We start from the raw sequence: 22,838 nt of genomic DNA on the forward strand, positions 1-22,838 counted from the left end.
GAAAGAAAAAAAGAAAAATCAATTAACCTTCAAACAATTTATCTTCAAACTAGGGGCATTCGCCCTGAACTACGCACGACCTGATTCCTACCCTGGGATACGTAGGCAACCTGTTCACAGGTTCGGTTGAAATCTTTGTTGAACCTTAAGCCATTCTTTGAAAAGCCATATCCTACCTATAAAGTCCTTCCGGTGTTCAGAATTAATGATCTAGGTCCCGAAACACAAAAAGTGAAAAAGAAAAAAAAAAGAACGGAGTTTGAAGATCTGCTAGACTGAAAACCTGAAAGGGCGGTCTAGGCAAAATTTAAGATCATTCCCCTGCTAAGTTGAAAACCCGAAAGGGCGGCTTAGGCAAAAGCTAAGGGGATAGCCTGCTGGATCGAAAACCTAGAAAGGTGGTTCAGGCAAAAGTTAAGGCTAACACGGTCCGCCAAGTTAAAAACCCCGAAGAGGTGACTTGGTCACAGTAAGAGAATCATTATAAGAAGGCTACAGCCGGTATCAAGACTGAAGATCAACAGAAGTTCAGGCAAATTCAAGTGTCATCCTCAAAACTTGGGGCATTGAAGCTAAGCAATCTTAGGAGTCGTAATTAAATTCTTGAGGCATTACTGTTTTAAAAAAAAAATTCCAGTGTTTAACAATTGAGAAACTATTCCTCGAAAGGATAGACTTACCAAACAAAATATTAACTAAGTCAGAAGCATCATTCTATTTGTCAGTATTGTCAGTCAATCTTTGTTATGCTAAGTTCACTCCTTCAGAGCTCCTCAATCCTTTGAGTAGTGCCTTTTTATCTAAGTTTTCTCTTTAGAAAAAGTCAATCGTCGTCCTTATGTCCAAATGATGCAACTGTCTCGGTGAAGGAGGCCCCGCCTCGTCAGCTCCCTGCGATTGTATGAAAGAGCTCGAGAATCTAGTCAAACAGCTTCATTTCAAAGAAGATCAACTCAGAAGAATTTAGAAGTAGAAACATCAGAAAGCCCAATTCCCGTAAGAAGATCATACCCCAGGAAGGCACAGTTCCCGTAAGAAGATCATACCCCAGGAAGGCACCTTAAGCTTGGAAGAGCCTCAGATGCAATGGTGGTTGAGCCAATTTCTTAGAAAGATGAACCATTAAAATTCAGAATTTCCTTCAAGTTAGTTAAATACTATCCTGGTCAAGAAATGTTTATCTAAACACCTGTCAAGAGGCAAATCCCACTTTTCCAAGTTAGTATCCAAGAGAGCCGTTGTTCTAGATTACCAATTTCAAGTATTTAGATCAAGGTTTCAGTTATCAAAATCCCCAGAAGACAAGACCAACAGTCTCTTTGCGAAAAATCTTGTTGAAGTTTTATGAAAGTGTTCCTAATCCATTCTCATTAGTCATGGTTCTTCGTTCCTAAGGTTTGTCGTCTCATCATTCGTCAAAGTCTTAGTTTCCAATATCTTTATCGGGCACGATCTATAATATCCCCGATTTCATTGAGTTCAAAAAATCTAAAATTTATCAAATCCAATCTTACGTCAAATTCAAATTCATGAAAAATCTCTAAATTCTTCGTTGTTGAATTCATCAATAGAAGCTATCTTCTTCGAGCCCGTTTGGGAACGATGTCTCATCTTCTGAGTCCATTTGGGAATGGTCTCTTATATTCTACCCACCCGTTTGTGAACGGTATCTCATTTTCTGAGTCCATTTGCGAATGATCTCATGTCCTTCTTGAGCCCGTTTGTGAACAGTGTCTCATTTCCTGAGTCTATTTCTAAATGGTCTCTTATCCTCTTTGAGCCCGTTTGTGAACGGTGTCTCATTTTCCGAGTCCATTTGTGAATGGTCTCTTATCTTCTTTGAGCCTGTTTGTGAACGGTGTCTCATTTTCGAAGTCCATTTGTAAATGGTCTCATGTCATCCTTGGGCTCGTTTGTGAACGGTGTCTCATTTTCCGAATCCATTTGTGAATGGTCTCTTATCCTCTTTGAGCCTGTTTGTGAACGGTGTCTTATTTTCTGAGTCCATTTGTGAATGGTCTCTTATCCTCTTTGAGCCCTTTTGTGAACGGTGTCTCATTTTCAAAGTCCATTTGTGAATGGTCTCATATCCTCCTTGAGCCCGTTTGTGAATGGTGTCTCATTTCCCGAGTCTATTTGTGAATGGTCTCTTATCCTCTTTGAGCCCGTTTGTGAACGGTGTCTCATTTTTCGAGTCCATTTGTGAATGGTCTCTTATCATATTTGAGCATATTTGTGAACGGTGTCTCATTTTCGAAGTCCATTTGTAAATGGTGTCATGTCATCCTTGGGCCCGTTTGTGAACGGTGTCTCATTTTTCGAATCCATTTGTGAATGGTCTCTTATTCTCTTTGAGCCCGTTTGTGAACGCTGTCTCATTTTCTGAGTCCATTTGTGAATGGTCTCTTATCCTCTTTGAGCCCTTTTGTGAACGGTGTCTCATTTTCAAAGTCCATTTGTGAATGGTCTCATATCCTCCTTGAGCCCATTTGTGAACGGTGTCTCATTTTTCGAGTCAATTTGTGAATGGCCTCATGTCATCCTTGGGCCCGTTTGTGAACGGTGTCTCATTTTTCGAATCCATTTATGAATGGTTTATTATCCTCTTTGAGCCCGTTTGTGAACGGTGTCTCATTCTCCGAGTCCACTTGTGAATGGTCTCTTATCCTCTTTGAGCCCGTTTGTGAACGGTATCTCATTTTCCGAGTCCATTTGTGAATGGTCTCATGTCCTCCTTGAGCCCGTTTGTGAACGGTGTCTCATTTTCCAAGTCCATTTGTGAATGATCTCTTATCCTCCTTGAGCCCGCTTGTGAACGGTGTCTCATTTTCTTCTAAAAACCGTTTGAGAACGATCTTTGTCCATTCTCTTCAGAATCCATTCGAAAATAATATCTCATTCTCTCATTGCCCATTTGTGAACGGCGATGCATCATAATTATCTTTCATTCTGAGTTGCGTAATTTTTGCAATCAGATTGGATCCATTTCTCCATTATTCTGAACCACCAAGTCATGGTGGTTAGGGTAAATGATCTTGATTAAATTTTAGGACTTCATCTAGGGTCTGCATTAGGTTGGGTTGCATGCATTCGCATCTAGGTTGTATTTTGTCTAGAGGGTCCTTTGTTGGCGAAACGCCCAAGGGAAGTGATATTTACGCCCTAGGTAAAAATCTGATTTCCCAAGGGAAGTGATATTTACACCCCTTTTGATCCCAGGGACACCCAGCGCCAGTTTACGTGGCAATCAAATCCACTGGATTCTTCTAACGTCATGTACATTAGCCCCCTTTAGTCATTGATACACTGGCCACTTGTGATGATGTGGCGTCAATAAATTTGTTGGGCCCCTTTTAGGTCCTATTTTTTATTTCTCTCGCATTACTCTTTTCAATATTTTGTCAGTCATCTCCCTCAAATCTCAAGTTATAATCTTATCTACCTTCTCTAACCAGTGACTTTTAAGTCCCTAATCCACTGTGTGGCTGCCATTGTGGCTCACCTCGCGCTCGCCTTTTCTGAGAATTTTAAGTGTGCGATGTAAGATGGACGGTCTGATTTGAAGTGGATCGGGACCGAGACACGTGCAACTTTTAGATTCGAAGAACCCACTGAATCCGATCCAACTGATAAGGGATTTGAATGGATCATGACTGAGACATAAGTGGATCCGATCCGAAGTGGATCCGTTGACACCCCACCCATATGTAGCTTCAGATTTGTGGAGGCCGACATTATTAGGTGATCTAAGCCATTCATTTATTGGGCCCCATGTAAATAAGTCCTGCCACAAAAATCTCTAATGGTTATTAGTTTCTATTAAGAGAAAAATTCAGATTACAGGCCACAGCTCGAAAGATCTTAGTGGTAATCTTCCCATGGGGAGATTTTTCATTGCACCCATTATGCATTCGCATTCATGTGGACGGAAACATGTCTGATCGTGTGGACGCAAAGATCACTGCCTACTTGGTGTTGATCATATAGCTTTGACAATAAAATTATGAATATGATATTGTATGAGTTTCTCAAAACAGTAGGAAACTACATGTGATGAATAAACAGCAATAAGCAGAGAATAATTTTCAATCTGTCACCATTAAAAAAAAAAAAAAATCAATCCGTTCAACAATAGAAAGAAAGACCAATTTTCACCAGTCCTGGTGCATCTTTCCATCTTCGCAGGTGACAAGATCTTGGGAAGGTCTGATTCCCCATAATCTGCTATTGCTCTTTAATTAAAGAAGAATTATATTTGCAAGCATGGCGCATGCTATTTAGCGAAAAAAAATGGCACTCGGTAACTACCATAGCCGAAAAATAAGTAACCTCTGTGTGCCCCATGACATGGCTGCTTCAAAACACTACATGCAAGCTTCAATTGGGGCGTGAAGTGCCTGCAAACATCACTATCAGTCATTTCATTTCTAAGAAAAGTCATTTCATTTCTTTGAATTCAACAATGATGCCAATTACCAAAGCTCTAAAATGGGCGAAATACAGATTTTACGCCCCATTTTACTTTTAAAAAATTTTAGTTAGAGAAGCATACAATTTCTACATGAATAAAATCTATGTATCCAAATGGCCATGTGCCATTTATAGTCCGCTAAGAAAATCCAAACCATTGATTTCCATAGCCCATTTTTATGCATGAGATTTTCATTTGGGATGGGACCAAGACCATGCGGGTTGCCTCTTGATGTCCTACAAGATTAGCTGTATTGATTTCGCATAAATGACAGCCACAGGGCCAGCCAAATGTTGTTGAAAACACCTTAATCGGATGATCCTAAACACTTGATCTATCGAGCCTCGTTTAGGGTTTTGCCAAGAAAACCTAACCTTTGACTTCTGTAATCCGTTTTTCCATATTATATTGTGTACGAGGCCAGGTTTTCCGCTTTGTTATGTAGGCACAACCCTGCTTGGGGCTGCTTATTCTTGGTTTCCATGTCTCGGCTCATTTTTTGAAGTAGGAATATCAACGGATCAATCCATGGATCCACCTATGTGTTGCGTAAGATCCGCCGCAATCCTTTATCGGTAGAATCCTTTTTTGAGTGCTTTTTTAGATCCTACTTTTTAAGTCCGGGTCACAATCCATTTCAAATAGGACCATCCATCAGAGTGTCCTAGTTCCTACTCAAGTTGTACACAATTACGCCTAAAAACAAAACTAAATGAACAAAATATGAAGGTTGTTTTTGTACATTGTCACTGTCCATTCAGATAATAGGATGCTCCATCGGATTTTGAGGCTGTATTGGATCACGATCGGACCATTGGATATGGATCCATTGAACACATTCAGATCCAGCCTCTATGCCCTAACTTTCAAATCCTATGGACCCATCAGGCTACATGGTTCCCCATTGATTAAGGGAAATGAGATAATCGTCCCTTTTTCTTCACGGGCCACCCCCTTGTGTGTAAAAGAGTAGTCATAAACATGGTTTTAAATTTCGGTTTCGATATACGTTTTGGCCCTCACCGAATCCAAAATTTCGGCCGAAATCTGGTAATGAAAAAAAAAGTAATATTTTAATAATTTCAAAATTTCTTCCGAAATTTCGCAATAATATATATATTTTTTTAAAAGGCAATTTTTCGAAAATTTGGTCCGAAATTCCGAAATTTCGGATTTTGGACAAAATTTAAAACCATGGTCATAAATTCACTATAAGGGGCTGGCCAAGGAAAAAAGCCATGAACATATTCACTTCCATTTTTAAAAAAAAATCTATACAAATCTATTATTCGCGTTAAGATTTTTCACTTTGGAGAATGTGAAACGCTAGTTACGTAGTTATGTGGAGGTAGAGGTGGAGAATAGAAGAGAAAAGGAGAGGAGGTTCGTTTGCACTCTTTATCTCTGTGTTTTTTATTCAGAAAACAGAAAAAGAATACTGCAATTCTCTCTTTGTATTTTGCTCATTTTCTCCTTGCGAGATTTTGATTTCAGGGTTTAATATCATCTCTCTCCTATCCAAGGTTTTAAATTTGGACCGAAATCCAAAATTTCGGGTTTTTGGTCGAAACGTTACATAATTTCGACTGAAATTTTGAAATTTCGGTCGAAATTTCGTTATCCCAGGGCCGAAATTTAAGGAATATCCCTAAAAAATCTAAACTTTATTCCCTGTAATTTTGGCTGAAATTTCTTACGGGATAAAATATTACTTTTCCTATTTCGACGGATTTCGAAATTTTGGTTTCGGCGAGGACCGAAACTATGGTTTTAAATTTCGACCGAAATCCGACGGTGAGGAACAAAACCGAAACGTACCAAAATCGAAATTAGAAAAATGAGATCTCACGCGTTAATACTGAATTTCACCCGAAATTTCAGTTTCGGATAAGTCCAAAATTTTAGCCGAAACCAAAATTTAAAACCATGACCGAAACGCATTCCGAAACCAAAATTTAAAACCTTGCTCCCATCTCTGTCTGCAAAACCTAGTCACTATACATATATGCTATATTTCTTTCCCGTTTTAGGGTTTATGTGAGAAAGTGTTTGGTTATCCTTGTTTTGACTTTTGACATACCTATGTATGAGTCTATTTCATTTTCTAGTTTATCACAGTTCCCTATTTAATATGGTCTATTTGTGTACACTAAATTTTGTTGATTCTCTATTCTTTGTGTTTCTACATCTCTCTCTCTCTCTCTCTCTCTCTCTCTCTCTCTCTCTCTCTCTCTCTCGCTTTATAATAATTGTTTATTTTGTTTGGATTGTTATTTTTAATCCGACTGTTTTTTTTTCATTGATTTAAGTGGATGATTGTGGACACCCCATTTTAGCCTGGCCCTAAACCAATTTCCGAATTTTTCGAGACCGAGCCCTGAATTGATCAAAATTCCCTTTTGCAGATGTGAAAGTTCCAATCTTCTCCTACACAAGGTTTTAAACTTCGGTTTTGGAATGCGTTTCGGTCCTCACCCAAACCGAAATTCCACGCGAAATTTTAGTTGAAATCCGTCGAAAGAGGAAAAGTAATATTTTATCCCGTACGAAATTTCAGCCGAAATTACTGAAATTTCGGTTCGGTTGAAATTTCGGGATAATATTAAATAACGAATAAAGTTTAGATTTTTTAGGGATATTCCTTATCGAATTTCGGTCGAAATTATGTAGCGTTTCGACTTAACCCAATTTCGGTTTTCGTATCAACCGAAACCTGAAATTTTGGATTTCGGTCGAAATTTAAAACCTTGCTCCTACATAATTCTGAAAATTGAAAAAATAACGAAAATACCCCCTGTTTTTATATTGGCACCCCTTTTCATCCAAATCATTGAGTTCAAGGTTTTGTTTACGTTTTCTAGGGAATTTCAGTTTCAATTTCAAGAGAAAAATAAAAATATGTTTTAGGTGGTCGGGATTTTCCAAAAAAGTGTTTTCCAAAGCTTTTTTTTAAAGATTAAAAAAAAAATTTGAAATTCCAAATTGGTAATGGCACCCCATAGCGGGGCCGCCAAATTACAGGTGTTTGTTTGCATTTTCATGAATATTCCTCACTTTTTCAAAGAAAAATAAAACAAAAATAATAAACCTTTGAGATTCCCAAATAGGTAGTTTTAAAGAGCCTTTAATTACCTTTTCAGAAAAATAATTGTAAACCCCCAAGTTTTTGAAAAGAAACCCCATTCCCCTTTTTTTTTTTCTTTTTGATGGGTAAGCAGAGGTTAGGCAGGATCTCAACCAGATATATTAGATAGAAAAAAAGAAATTACATGGGGGCTCACAAAGGCGACAAAGACACATAGCAAGAAGTTTTGAATTGCTAAGATGAAATCAGATTTAAACTAGACAAGAAACCCCGTTCCCTTGTCCTTAACCTTTTGGAAATATAACCCCAAACCCCACATTTCAACTAGATACCCTTTTGGAAATAATTTTCAATAGGTCTAAGACCCTGTTCTTGTTGTAATACGTAATGAGATAAATTATTAATATAGTTGTTTACTATATCAATTCTTTGAGTTGTCTCTCTAATCTGAATTCGTAATAAAGCAGGAGAAAAGGGAATAGGAGCAACTTGTATGCGAAAATTCATAAACTTTGGAAAAGAGTTTGTAATCAGTTATAGGGACTCCCTACTAGGTAATCATGACATCTTGTGCTTAAATAATTATTTAAATCAAAAGTAGACTTTTAAGTTAAACATTAATTCTTAAATAGCAACTTCAAGATGTAAAAGATACCAAACATTTAATATTTGTTATGTTTTATTAAAAACTTGTTTGGATTCGAACAACAAACGGTCTTAATAACCAATCTTTCAAACATTTACAAATTATTCTTAATTTTAAGGTATAAAGAGGATATCCCTCTAATGTATAGATGGTACAGTATATAAGATAGATAACTCGGAGCTAGACAAATAAGAATAGTAACCTTCACCTTTTGGACATTGACCTACTTATTTCCCCTTAGCGCCCTCCTGCCTGAGCGGGTACTTCTTTCAGTCCTGTTCCACGGCTTCTTGGCATAGTTCGATTACTTGTCAATTACCTTTTATCTATCTTTTATAGTGTATCAGTATACAATCATACGTTAAAATTAGAACAGAATGTAAATAGGTGAAAAATGATTATTAAACTGGTTGTTACCTCCACATGATATTTTAATAGAAAAGAACAATCATTAAAGAATTTAGTTTGCAGATCTTTTACATTTTAAGTTACTTTTAAGCCATTAATGTATGAACTTAAAAGCAACTTAAGGTTTAAAAAGAAATAAAGATGCCATTTTTTCTTTCGGAAAATGACTAAGTAACTGAAATAAACTAAAGTTTACACAAGCTTTAATATTAACAAGTACATAAACCACTTACAAGATTAGAAGATTATCAGAGTAGCGGAAAAACTGAACTTCAGAGCACTACATCTTTCTAAGGTTCGTGAACAATTGTAACTATTTTCGATATCTAAAACAGAAACATAAGAGTCCTATTTATACTAGAAGAAGGAGAAAAGATAAGAATCGAAGAAGGACAGCTGTCGCCTGATCATTGATCGGCATCGACACAGTTGTTTGATCTTATCATCTTATCTTTACTCGTTACAGAAGAGTTTGAGAAAAAAGAAAGAAAATGATATAAAGTAAATGTAGCTATTCTTCGAAGAGAAAAGATTATTCTCTTGTAGTGGACGTCGCTTTCTTCGAAGAATCTTTTGTCGTTCTTCGACTAAAATATCAGCGTAAGATGCTGATGAAGACCTTTGAAAGTGACATTACATGATGTCAACATTTTCGTCGAGCAAATTGAAGAAGACTTCAGAAGATTCTTTTTCTTCTTTGTTGATTTCTTTGATGATCTGATTAACTTTTTCTTCGGCGATCATCTCTTGTACTAATTTTTTCATCTCTTCAAGTCTCATTGTAATCTGCAGGTCCTTTTCCTTGGTTATCATTGCAGAAGTAACTGGAATGATAGGGGATGTAATTTTTTGCAAATTACCAGCATTCAATGGATTTGATAAGTTCTAGTTAGGAACCGTTAGATCCTTTCCCGATTTAGCTACTTCTGAGGCTAAATTCTCTTGTTTAGAGGTCAGAGAGGACCATAAACTCTTCTTACCATTTTGTTTTAAATCAGTGGGAATTCTGATTTGAGATGACGAAGGATAATCTAGGTCGTAACCTCTTCCTAGATAGGAAAAAAGTTTTTCTTCGGTTTCAAGGAGTTGTTTCTGAAGTGCCGAATTGGCTATAACTAAACTGTTTCTTTCCAAAGAAAGGTTAGAGGCAGTTTTTTAAAGGTTTTCACAATGATCACAAAAAAGGAATTTTTCTGGTGAGTTGTGAATAATCTTTGAGATTGGTGCAGTAACAGACGAAAGGTTTCGAATGCTAGGAGCAACAAAATAATTAGGACCAACTTGGGCCCTCATAGTACTATGAGCTGAAGAAATGTCATTAAATCCTTTATACAAAGGTTTTTCAACTCCTTTAATGGCATCAACTACTTCAATCCAGGTATGATATATTCCTGGAAGATTTTATTTAAAAACACAATAATATTTAAAATTATGTTTTTCTCGAGCGTATGTCTCGAATAAACAATTCATTCCAATGAGGAAATACTTTTGATTTTTCTGATGAAAGGATATCCATAGATTATCCATCACACACTGTTGTTCATCAGTAATCTTTTTCTTAGATTGGGGTTTAAATCCCAATTTAGGATTTTCTTTAAAAGAGTTAAGTGACATTTACTTATGTTATTTTCTTTCTTTTTTCTCGAACTCTTCTGTAACGAGTAAAGATAAGAAGATAAGATCGAACAACTGTGTCGATGCCGACCAATGATCAGGCGACAGCTGTCCTTCTTTGATTCTTATCTTTTCTCCTTTCTCTAGTATAAATAGGACTCTTATGTTTCTGTTTTAGATATCGAAAATAGTTGCAATTGTTCACGAACCTTGGAGAGATATAGTGCTCTGAAGTTCAATTTTTTCGCTACTCTGATAATCTTCTAATCTTGTAAGTGGTTTATGTACTTGTGAATATTAAAGTTTACTTGTGTAAACTTTAGTTTATTTCAGTTACTTGGTCATTTCCCGAAAGGGAAAATGACATCTTTATTTCTTTTTAAACCTTAAGTGGCTTTTAAGTTCATACATTAATGGCTTATAAGTAACTTAAAATGTAAAAGATCTACAAACTTAATATCAAGTTCTTTAGGAAACATCCTAAAATGTTTCCTAAAGAACTTGATATTTCTTGGGATCATGATTTAATTTCTAGTTTAGAACAAGAATTAAGAAATAATCATTCTATTGATGACAATGATTATTTAAGGCTTGATTCTGAAGAAAATTTAGACCTTATTTCTATAGAAATATATCTAGAAGAATTTACTCAAGCTCTTGAAGATTCTCTTAAAAAAATTTCTCCTTCTGAACAATACTCAGAAAATAAAGAATTAGCAGATATTATTACTGATACTGCTATGATTGAAGCTCCATCCATGACACCTTCAACACTTCAGTTTAGAGGATTTGTAGCAGAACATCCTGCTTGCATGTATGGAAATGTTCCTCGTACTCATGCTTCATCTTACAATGATGCTGAGGAAGGAAAGTTTAAATCAAAAGGTAAAAAGTCACCTATTGAAGATTCTATAGGAAACATGAGAATGCTTCACATAGGACATTATGATCCTCAACTTTGGCCATCTGTCATTGAACAGTGGAAAAATGTTGTTTTAAATGAATATTTCTGAAAAGATTTCTCCCATACAACGGACGAGATGTATCGTTATATGGAAACCTTCTTAGGAGAAACTACTAAAGCAATGTGGGAAGCTTATAAAATAAATAACCCTGCTGCTTTTGAAGAACAAAGAAATATGGGTAGTAATCCTTAATTATAACTTTGTCAATATTATAAGTATGATTTTAACAGGAAAAGATCCTAATGTTGGAAGTCTCCTCCAACAAATAGAAGCTGTTAAAAAACTTGAACAGTTAAGTCTTCATTCTTATAAGTTTATAAAACCTTTTTTGAATGAATAATTTTATTATGAGAAAACGGTTCCTACACATATGTGTAGAGAGTTCTCTACACACTAGCTTAAAATACAATGGGGGCCCACATTGTTTGGGTGATCCAATCCATCCATTTTAAGTTATTAATATAGTTGGGTGATACAATGAGACTTCTTCTCATGTTCTCGTCTTTCTTGGGCTCTCAATCATTTGCCTGGTCTTCTAAGGTTGAGGAAGAAGAAAGGGCAGTAGAAGAAAAAGGGGGGGGTTTCGTAGAGAAGATAAGGTCCTCCTTCAACTTCCATGCACCTTTTCTTTCTATCTTATCTCCCTGATCAATAATTATCAGGGAGGATATAATAATCTTAACCAGCTAAAATTCTTTGTTGCCTTTTAATATCTTCGATAAGTGCTTCACAAGAAGCTATAAAAGCAATTTCTAATTCAATAATATCTTCGAATTCGTAGGACGAATTCTTGATTCTTGATTTAACTCGTATGTATTCTCGAGTCTCTCTTTTTCTATTTTTATAATTTTTCAAGTTTTCTAATTTCCTTTTTATTTTCGAGGAAATTACTAGTCATATAAATAATTTATAATCTTGAATAAAGATCAAGGGCTTCTTCGTATTCTGATTTCTTTTGAAATAAATACGATAAATGTCTATTAGCAAATCTAATAGATTCTTTGTTTTCAAAATAATATTCAATATGTAATGAGATAAATTATTAATATAGTTGTTTACTATATCAATTCTTTCAGTTGTCTCTCTAATCTGAATTCGTAATAAAGCAGGAGAAAAAGGAATAGGAGCAAGTTGTATGCGAAAATTCATATACTTTGGAAAAGAGTTTGTAAAGAAATTACCCACTACTCCATTCCTCCTAGTTTGAAACATACATGTTAGTGACTTACTGGAGCCTTAATAATGAAAAATAACATACATGAAATAATAATATCCATGTAATATACATGATGGGACAGGTGGCTCTGAACCAACTGAACTGATCATCTCCCACCTGGCTTGGACATGACCATCCAAACTAATCTGGAAGGATGCTTGGTCCAAAATATTTTATACATAAGCATTACAGCAAAAGGAAGAATACAGCACTCTTACAATGGATTTAATTAAATAACAACAAATAACTAATAAAGCACTTTATTTTAAATTAATAAAGTGGATATTCTTTAATAAAGTAGCCATTTTGAGAGCATTCCTTTATTATCTACATGGTTTCTGTTAAGCCTATCTAGTCCACCGTGGCCATATCAATACATATAAACACGAAATATATAGTTGAGATTTTTTGACAACAAGAAATATGAAGTTACAAAATCTTGCTCATAAATAAGTGAAAGACGAAATCTGCAATACCACATTATTGTTCTGAACTATCTATTCAAGCCTTAGATTGCTGAGGTTTGGGTGGTTACAGCAAGAAATCTCTTGGGTCAGTGACAAAACCAGTCAAGGCCGACGCTGCCGCAGTGTAGGGGGAAGCTAGATAAATTGGTCCTTCTTTGTTCCCCATTCGACCAGGGAAGTTTCGGTTTGTTGTAGACACACACATACACAGTACAACAGTTGTTAAGAGACTTAAATCGAACAAACGGAGTGGTAAATTACATCCAGTGGAAACAATATCTGAAAATGCAGCAATAAATAGCGATAATTTAGGCGGGTTAATGGAGTTGATAGAGTAAGGCCAATTCGATATTTAAATTATCTTTCGGCCAATCAATCTTTGCATAGACTACATCAGTCTGAAACATGGGATTCTAAAAGGGTTTTCAAGATGGGCAAAGACTATGAAATTGTCATGTAAACAGATTAAAAGATGAGAAAAGAAGTATGTGCATTTGAGTAGAATGACTTGCCCGTGGTTCATTCATACGTGCATAGGTGTCTCGCGGCCCACCTAAACAGGCTCCACAACTAGGGCTTGTTGGAACATCACAGCCGGCTTCTTCGAATATCTGAGAGCAAGTCTTACCACCAGAACCTGGAACTGGAAGGGCATATAAGTCCATCCAAACCTGTGGATAAGAATGACTGCTATTAAATTGTCATCCAAAATCCAAACTGTTACTCGAATAATAAAGTGAATAGTAGAAAAGAGAACTTACTAACCTTTTGGGTAGCAGGGACAAGAAAAGTTGGCACTTTGACCTTTTTGCCCTGCTAAAAAAACAAAGCAGCCTTAAACCTAAAGAATCAATGATAGCAGAACTATGATGCATCTCAGTTCAGAAGAGTTGACCAGGACAGTATGCCACAGAATCTTATGACTATAGGCCAAGTGCAGTGCAGAATACATAAAATGAAGCTTTATTAAGAGAATTATCTTCATCAAAATGAAATGAAATCCATTCTGTTGATGAGAAAAAAACAAGAATATGCAACTATAACGACCTACATAAGAATCGGCACTGAAACACATACAGTAAATTAACCATTTTAAAAAAAATACAAACACAGCAAATTAACAATCTAACAGTTTATTAAAAATAGAGGTATGAATACAAAGATTGTCCCTCGAGTATAATATATATGGGATTTGCTAGCGTCCATCACAAAAGGTATTTCGCGGATGGTCTGTCGCATCTGACAGCGGCCACACAGCTCACTTTTCAGCAGATTTGTCTTCCTTCACTCACGAGGTGGCTGCTGTCATCTCAGTAACCTTCCTCTTTTTACTTACAAACCTTAGCTAACCCAAAATTGGATAACCTTCCTCTTTTTACTTACCACCTATTTTGCTGCAGGCGTGCACAAACTTTGCTGACATGCACAAACTTGGGGTCATACAGGTCTAAATAATCTTGTATAATCTTGTCATCTCAGTAATCAGTTCTCATCACAAGTCAGGAAAAAAAACACTGCAATGCCACTTTCATGAAAAGGTTGAAACTTGGAAGGCTTATGTCGGCTGTTTCATTTTCTAACTTGCATGAAGTGTTATGTTAGCTACTCTCTCATTTTCTTATATGAATGTACAACCCATACAAATAAACTTCATTATTTACACTGAAATTTAGACCAAAACGACAAAAAATGGAAAGATATTATGATTTACAGTGTATAAAGCAATTTTTTCTCGAAACAAAATTTTTTTAAAAAAAAAGCCTGCCCTAATCTATTGTAAATTGAATACATAGCAAATCAAAGAAACACATTTTTCTACTCTTCCATGAATTTTTTCTGGAAAACCCTATAGAAAAACATTTGAGATTTTTAATCTTTGTCAACATGCTTTGTGGGCCCATCCTAGTTGAATCGAAGGTGGTCCCACTTTTCATTTCAATATGAAGAGTCGAGATAATTTCAAATTTCAAAACCTACGCATCATACAAATGATGAGTCTCTGACTAAGCATAGAAAGGGGAAATGTTTTTTTAAGGCATTTTACTTTGCATTTTCATTGATGTAGAAAATGATATTTGGTATGGAGCATCATTGAACTGCACAGCAAAGTAACTCTATGTGATGGGATGTCAAATAGAGTTAGTCACATAGAGTTGGGGTCTTATTAGCATGGAACCAATAATACCTTGTAACACTAAGTGGTATTGACATTGAGTTGGGGTCCTTGGATGGGAGATTAGTCATTGTACTTTCTTATACTTCATTACATTGCACTTCTTTATTGATTTACTGTTCTAGACATGTGCGACAACGCATGTCACGAGGTGTTTGATGTGATTAAGCCATTATTTTTGCTTATGTGATGGTATCTAAGTATGTATCTGTGCTTATTCTAGCATTTTCCAAAGTTTTATCTTAAAATTTCACCATTTGCATATGTTTCCATACGTTTCTGTGATTTTACAAGTTTTCCACCGAAATTTCCAACCGAAACCGAAATCAAATGTTTCCGTTTCCGAGCCAATCGAAACCGAAATTTAAAACCGTGTGTTTGATTTTACACCCATTTTTGAGACACAATATAGTTCAGATACCGTTCCCCTGCAAAATCAGCTTATACAAGTACCACAACTGCTTTGCAGTTATAATGCAACAGTATAAATCATATAGTTTATTGCAAATAGGAGCAAAGAAATGAAAGATGCTACTTAAAACAAGAAATCAGACGATGATAGCAGGACTATAAAGGATCATAGCTTTCTCAATAATGAAAGAAAAACAACATTGGATAGTAACCAGATCCTCAGTTTCTTACCGAAGCTAAAAACACCTTAGCTGCAGCTAGAAAATCCTCAGTCTTTCCACCAGTACAAGAGCCTATATATATACTCGTCTATTTTTACATCTTTGCATTCCCTTGCCAAAGCACGATTATCGGGAGAATGCGGCTGCAAAAATAATGAAATAGGTTAAGGAGTAGCTGTTTAAACTATTTATAGCATCCTCAGAAGGTAGATTCATAATCAGCAGACACTTATACAGTGACAAAAAATAACATGACGTGTGTGAAACTACCAATTACTCCAAAAGCATAAGCTGTTGGAGAAGGCACTATACAGTCTTTTATACTTTAACACTCACCCTCACGTGTGGGCCCTCTTTTTTAGGGTTGGCCTACACATGGCACATGTGGCCCCTCTTTTTTGCGTTGGCAATGGCATGTGGATTTTTAATATCATGGAGGCTTGAACCCAGGCATTTGCTCTGATACCATGTGAAACTACCAATTACTCCAAAAGCTTAAGCTGTTGGAGAAGGCGTTATTTATTCTTTATACTTTAAAAACGAGAAAAATATCTTTGTAGCCCCACCACCCAAGTAGAGCATCTCAATTTCCGTAAACCAGCGAATGCCATTTTAAGAAACTATATCACTTACCTTTGCCACCAATGGTTCCAACTTGGAGACGTCAAATTTGTACTCGCAAAGAAAACTACAAAGTACGATACATGAGCTCATCAATATTGATGCCGTATTTAGAAGAATCACAAAACCAATGTAAGATACATCATACATATAGTTGTCAAATGCCTAGGTGACTAACCCTTTTGAGTGCCAAGTGATCACCAGGAACAAGACGTAAAAAAAGCATATTTTGTTATATAGATAAGCACAAAAGTACTTTTTAGCACATTTAGCATTTCTATAAGAACAAAAATGGGCATGTTTACTAGTTTAGTGGTCAACGTGTTTAAACCATATCATTATAGCATTATTAATGATAGAAACACAGTTACTATCGCAGTTTCCATGACATTGGAAAGTTGTAAATTTAAGAGAAAATTTGAATGAGGCATTATGGGGAAGACTAGGTGGGATGGCGATATATGGGGCCCACATGGGCATGCAGGATTGAGGTTACCACATGAAGAAGACAACCAAATAATCCAGTTATTTGTTTTTGAAATACACTATCGGTAGATCGTAAAACAATGGACTTATCTAAGTAAACATACGAAACCATATAAAAAAAAGCCGCATAAACGAAAGTACGAAACATTAAACGAGGCACTTATATTCTACTTATCATGAACACAACTGAAATACCAGTACTGCATATTATTTATTGATGAGAAAACATAAGTAGTAGCAGACACTGGAATCAAAAGCAGCAGATAAATACGCTGAAAGAGAAAAGAATGCTATTAAAGCTCTCAAGAGAAATACAAAAGATGGAATGTAAAGATTCCAATGGAACAATTACAGAATAGTTGCGTCTCCTAATAACAATTACCTGGCTTGTTCATCACTATACACAGGTTCATAATTCGTAGAAGTCTTACCCTGTGCACATAAACAAAAATATTACAATTTCAGCCACAGCACACAATTTTGAGATGGGCACAAGCAATTGAATACCTCATTTAATGTAACAATTATTTGCTTGTACAAACTAATAATTAGATAAAACATGAAATACCTCAAGGTAATTAAATGTAGTTTGGTCGGCGGGGACAACACCATTCTTCCTGCCGGCTTCAACAACCATGTTGCATAGTGTCATCCTCTCTTCCATCTTAAAGAATTTGAAAATCACGATCCATTCCAATATGAGTAAATAATGTGGAACAGAAAATTCTTAGTACGCCAAATACCTCATATTAAGACATGTTCTAAAGTGTACTTACGGTTAGACTTTCAACTGCAGAACCGACAAACTCCATGGATTTGTAGGCTGCGCCAGAGACAGTTATCTCACCAATAATCTGCAAGCCAACGATTATGATTACGTGAAAACCGAAAAGCCCATCCAAAAATGGTACTAACAACCCTTAAATAAAAATTGAACTAAGAATAATTTTGTTCATCCAAGCCCTATTAGAAAAGAGAGATATGCCAATAGGAAATCCTACATTTCAAGAACCATAACACTTACTTGCAAAATCAAATCCTTAGCAAGCAAAAAACTGGGCATTTCTCCATCCAAGATGAATCTCAAAGTGGGGGTACCTGAAATTTCAGTATCTGAGCAAACTACAACTTTTGGACAGAGATAAATAAGAATGCAATCAATCAAATAGCTCCAGGAAATAATAACTAGAATACTGAAATGAATATAATAACCATATAATTGATATAGCTTTTTCTTCAAAGAAAGAAAACGAAATAGAAAAAAATCACTGCAACACAAAGGTATTACAAGGAGAAATATAGCAAAATCCCTAACTTTATTAATACAAGTATGCCTAAGAGGGGAAGGAAAGAAATAAAATGTTATAAATGTCAAAAGGCCATCATGCCCTAATACCGAATATCTGCATAATATCTTTAATGTCAACGGCTATGACAACCCAACCTATTCCATGTGTGTGGGGGCAGGCAAAAAGAGCTCCACTAGTGCACAATGGGTAACTTTGAGACATATTTCCACTGAAGAACTAGCCCTTATCTATTAGCTCAGCCCAAACTTGAAGTCAAGACTGACCAGGATACACTAAATTTCATAGAATGAGTATACAAACCCTCCCACCCCTAACTACTAAATCTGGAGGCAGCAATTGAATAACAGAATGACCAAAACACACTCCTCACAAATGTATGTTTTCGTAGAAAACCAAATTTCTATTAATGGAATGTAGGCACATTATGAGCAATACATGACAAAGTACAGAGATACATATGAATGTACATCTCATGAGAAAAAAAAACAACTACTAATACAATAATGCAAGGACAAGGCACTGTCATAAGCTTGTTTTGGCCCTTGTGGCCTAGATTCTAAAGCATTTAACGATAACTTATGGCCATGAATAAAAAAGACAAAACTAGACCTTGCACTTCCTATCATCTTACGTGAAATACAAGAAGTTTTGATAGGGGAAACCAAGGGACGCCAAGCAGATTGATTATCATCAAACAAGTACCCACATAACGCAGAGATTACCATGCAACTACGAAAATGAGTGTTTCTCAATTCAAGACAGGTTTATGTACATCTTTCAATCTGTTTAACAATCACAATATTATGGAAATTGTTTACAATTTCATGTAACAAAAACATCATGAAGGAAGCCATACAAACCTTGAGTAGGAGTTTCCCGGCGCCCATAACAAAACCAGCATCAGTGTTGCCAATTCCAGTAGCAAACTGGCCAAATGCTCCAGCATTGCATGTGTGGGAATCTGTGCCAAGGAGGACCTGGAGGCAGATTGAAAGGCATTAAAGCAAGGAAGGCCTCATAAAAAGGCATCCGATTAAATATAACCGTGATCCTCAGATCCTTAAAAAATGTGGACTATCCACATAACAAATAAGGATACTCGGATAAGGGTAATAGGTACACCTTGGGTATTCATGATCTGTATCCTATTTTACTACCCTTTGCTTAAGATTCAAATAAGGTTTGATAATTGATGGTACCCATGCAGATCCTTTTTATTCTAGCGATGAATGCAGCATATCATATCATTTTCCCTTTCCATTTACGCACTACATATACAATTTATGGATCACTCATGACTTGAAACAATGATCCATTAGATAACTAAGTCAACCTGCTTGGTCTAAAACTTGACTTGCGGTTAAGTTAGACACTATAATATTTGCAAAAACTAAACTGGAAAATAATTTAAATTCATCTCCATATTGAAGTGTTGATTAGATTAATTCAGTATCACCCATATGCTTTTATTAGTTCATCATCATTTTTTATTATAATTTGATGGATTAAACCTTTACATTGGACCTAGTGAGAGATGTATCCAGTGTACTCTAGGCTTAAGGATCCCTACCTGTATCCAACAACGACATATTTGAATATAAGATCAATTTCGTCCAGTATCCTAAGATTTTGGGGTTTAGGGGATCCATGTACCTGATCCTTACCATTCCAGATACTTGTACTCTTATCCCTGTACGTCTGACCTCCAGGTCAAAGAACAAAGCCTTGACCATTGAGCTAGAGGCTCGATATCTCTTATCCCGGTAAAATATAAATATGCTACAGTAATTTACATTTGGTAATAAAGATGTACCTCCCTCGGTCTACAATGGCCTTCTTGGGCAAGAGCAATATGACATACACCTTTATAATCAGGGTTAGCCTGCAAATTGAAGGCATAAACTTCGTCATCAAGTTTGCTTACAAACAGAGGAAATATGTTATTAAGCGGTGAGAAGAAGTTCCAACTTCATCCCTCCAAAATAACAAAAATATGGCAGCAATAGGGGAAAAAAAGAAAGGAAAGAAAGCTAATGACCATACCCTGAAATTACCAAGATCCTTGATATCATAAAAGTACTTGATATTTTGCTCCATACAAAAATCCCTCAAGATATCAACATTACGATTTGCACGCTCATCAGTTGTGAAAATATAGTGATCAGGAATAATGACAATCTTCTCACGATCCCAAACCTGTGACATTCGAAATCAACAGTGCAAGTTTAAGAATTATATGTGAGCAAACATCCTCACACATTAGCCTCAATCAAGATTTTAAAGCTCAAGGCACCACAAGAAAGAAGTACATCACAACTGTGAAGAAATACATAATGACTTGAGATATGGGATCCAATGGACGGGAAAATTACAATGTGCCCAAAGAAAACTGAACAGAATTACACTGTGTGCCAATGCTTCACAGAATTTGAATCTACTAACATCTTCACTAATCAACATTGTATACGGTGTTAACCCCCGAGTAAAGAAGCAGTTGAATCAGTACTAGGTTGTACAAATTTAAAATTATTAAAAATAAAAAATGTAACACTCTCAATTCAACTCAACAGAGCCTTTGTCCCAAACTAGTTGGGGTCGGCTAAATGAATCCTTTAGAAAAATTTCATGAAGAAGGAATCTACCCGGCTCTAATCCTGGCTCTAGTTGGGTTCTTCTACGTGGATCATTTTCTTCCATTCTATCCTATCCAAGGTCATGTTCTCTGTTATGTTCCTAGGCTATCAAGTCTCTCTCTTTTTTGGATGGACCTAGCTATCAAGTCTTTCCTCACTGTTTCTACCCAAGTTGTTTTCGGTCTGCCCTACCTCTTTTTGATCCATCAATTTGGCACGGGTCGCCTCTTCCGGAGCATCCAAAGGCCTACGTTGGATATGTCCAAACCATCTTAAGAGGTGCTCTCTCATCTTCTCCTCAATTGGTGCCACCCCCAATCATGAAAGAAAATTATTGGAGTCTTAATGAACGATTAAAGAATTCCACTTGCCAGATAAATCAAACAAATTCAAAATACTACAGCATAGCTCATTGTAATTAAATAAATAAATAAAACAGAAAATTCAGATGAAAGATTTAACAATAAAACTTAATTCGTAATTCCTCGAGAGTACAAAAAATGCAAGTTTTATTGACCTTGAATATCATAATACAATTCTCCTCCGGGTAAAATCCATAACCGATTAAAATGGGTCGTTTCATGTTTGTATTCGTGAACGTTGACTTTACGGCTTCCTATGGTCGGTTCTTGATATTCTTAATGGCGTTATAGATTCATCGTCTATCAATAATGTGACATATTGGAAGATTAAGAATCAAAAGCATCACATGGCATGATAGACAAAAGAATTCCATTGAGATGTGCATGTTATTGTGTTGTATATGAAGTAGTTACAGTATAGTTATTATGTGGTTCTGATTATGTAGTTTAGGCTTGTGGGTGTTAGTTATTGGTGATGTGTCTTGTAATTGCGTAGATGGACTTGTGATGCGGCACTACTTTTTGGTTGTATTCAAGGTTTTAAATTTCGGTTTCAGTTTCGGACATTAGCAAAATGGAAACACTTTGGTTTCGGTACGAAATTTCGGCCGAAATCTTGTAAAATCAAGGAAGAAAATCACGGTTGGAATTCAAGTTAGATTCTTCACCACTATTTTTTTTTTATTGTCGTTTTTTCGAAATCATGTGTGGAGATGATTTTTGTCAAGATTTCTATGAAGCTCTAGACATTTCGACAGAAACTTTGCCCTTTTTATCTTAGAAGTCACATGTTTCGGACGGAATTCTGAAATTTCGGGACGAAATCTTGTATATATTTAAGTAGTATTATTTGAATGTTAAAATAATAATAATAATAGCAAGGAAACTTTGTTTTCAAGAGAGTCATGTTCCTCTCGAATTGAACAGTTATGATGGAAAAAAAAAAAGAGATTAGAGAAACTCCAAAACACATACTTTGGCATTATGGCCAAACTCATTCTTGAAGATCCCAATAGTCCCAGGCCCACAAACATCATGGGTCATCAACACATCAACATTCACCCAAACATTCTCTCCAGGATCCAACTTTGACCTCTCAGACGCCCTCGCCAGAATCTTCTCCGTCATCGTTATTGCGTGCTTAACCTAAAAATCAAACAACCCAACAAAATCCATAATTCTAAATCCCAAATTAAAAACAAAAATACAACAGAATGAACAAAAAGGTAAAAAAAAACCCAACTGAACCACTGGTTGAAGGAGCTCTCTGAGGCTGCGCCGGAACCATGACAGACATAACCACCTTCGAACCTCTTTTTCTCCATTTTTGTGTGCAATTTGGAGAAGAAAATGACGAAGAAAGACCTATTTCTTTCTGTAAAATTAAAGATGGGGTCGGATATTAGATGGGTTTGAGGGATCTTTGTGTAGAATAAAAAAAAATTGATTGAAGAGAATACCTTTTTGATAACAAAATTGAGGGGATGAAAAACTGTGAAAAATCTTCGTTTTGGCTCTTCAAAAATTTACAGAGAAAAAAGGTCTCCTCTTCACCTTTGGTGGTCCTTATATTTCCAACTTCGGCCACACAAATCGAGGCAGCTAATGTATTGAGTTCCAAGCTATTGTGGAGAAACTGGGTGTGGTTATGAATTATGCGGGGAAGGTTGGTACTTGGTACTTTGGTAGGAGGTTTTAAGTTTTAACCTAGCCTCTCTGAAAAGACTCTAGTGTTCTTGCCTTTTTAGG

At 36.1% G+C, this 22,838-nt stretch overlaps 1 long non-coding RNA gene and 1 pseudogene across 2 annotated transcripts; both read right to left on the reverse strand.

Annotated features, from left to right (window-relative positions):
- Positions 1 to 3,794: 3,794 nt before the first annotated feature.
- On the reverse strand, positions 3,795 to 8,931 carry LOC143892167 (uncharacterized). Its single transcript, XR_013255441.1, has 2 exons — positions 8,844 to 8,931; positions 3,795 to 4,397 (listed from the first exon to the last, which is right to left on the reverse strand). It is a non-coding gene; the product is annotated as an uncharacterized LOC143892167 (long non-coding RNA).
- A 3,513-nt stretch (positions 8,932 to 12,444) lies between these two features.
- Positions 12,445 to 22,482, reverse strand: LOC143892166 (3-isopropylmalate dehydratase large subunit, chloroplastic-like; annotated as a pseudogene). The gene is made up of 14 exons (XR_013255440.1): positions 22,333 to 22,482; positions 22,065 to 22,235; positions 20,138 to 20,290; positions 19,908 to 19,976; positions 18,951 to 19,071; positions 17,809 to 17,882; positions 17,561 to 17,638; positions 17,353 to 17,448; positions 17,167 to 17,216; positions 16,311 to 16,365; positions 15,688 to 15,820; positions 13,638 to 13,685; positions 13,384 to 13,543; positions 12,445 to 13,076 (listed from the first exon to the last, which is right to left on the reverse strand). The product of XR_013255440.1 is annotated as a 3-isopropylmalate dehydratase large subunit, chloroplastic-like (transcript).
- Positions 22,483 to 22,838: the final 356 nt, after the last annotated feature.

This window comes from Tasmannia lanceolata, unplaced genomic scaffold (genome assembly GCF_043159265.1).
Source record: "Tasmannia lanceolata isolate RefF3 unplaced genomic scaffold, GAP_Taslan_0.1 ptg000015l, whole genome shotgun sequence".
NCBI classification, from domain to species: Eukaryota; Viridiplantae; Streptophyta; class Magnoliopsida; order Canellales; family Winteraceae; genus Tasmannia; species Tasmannia lanceolata.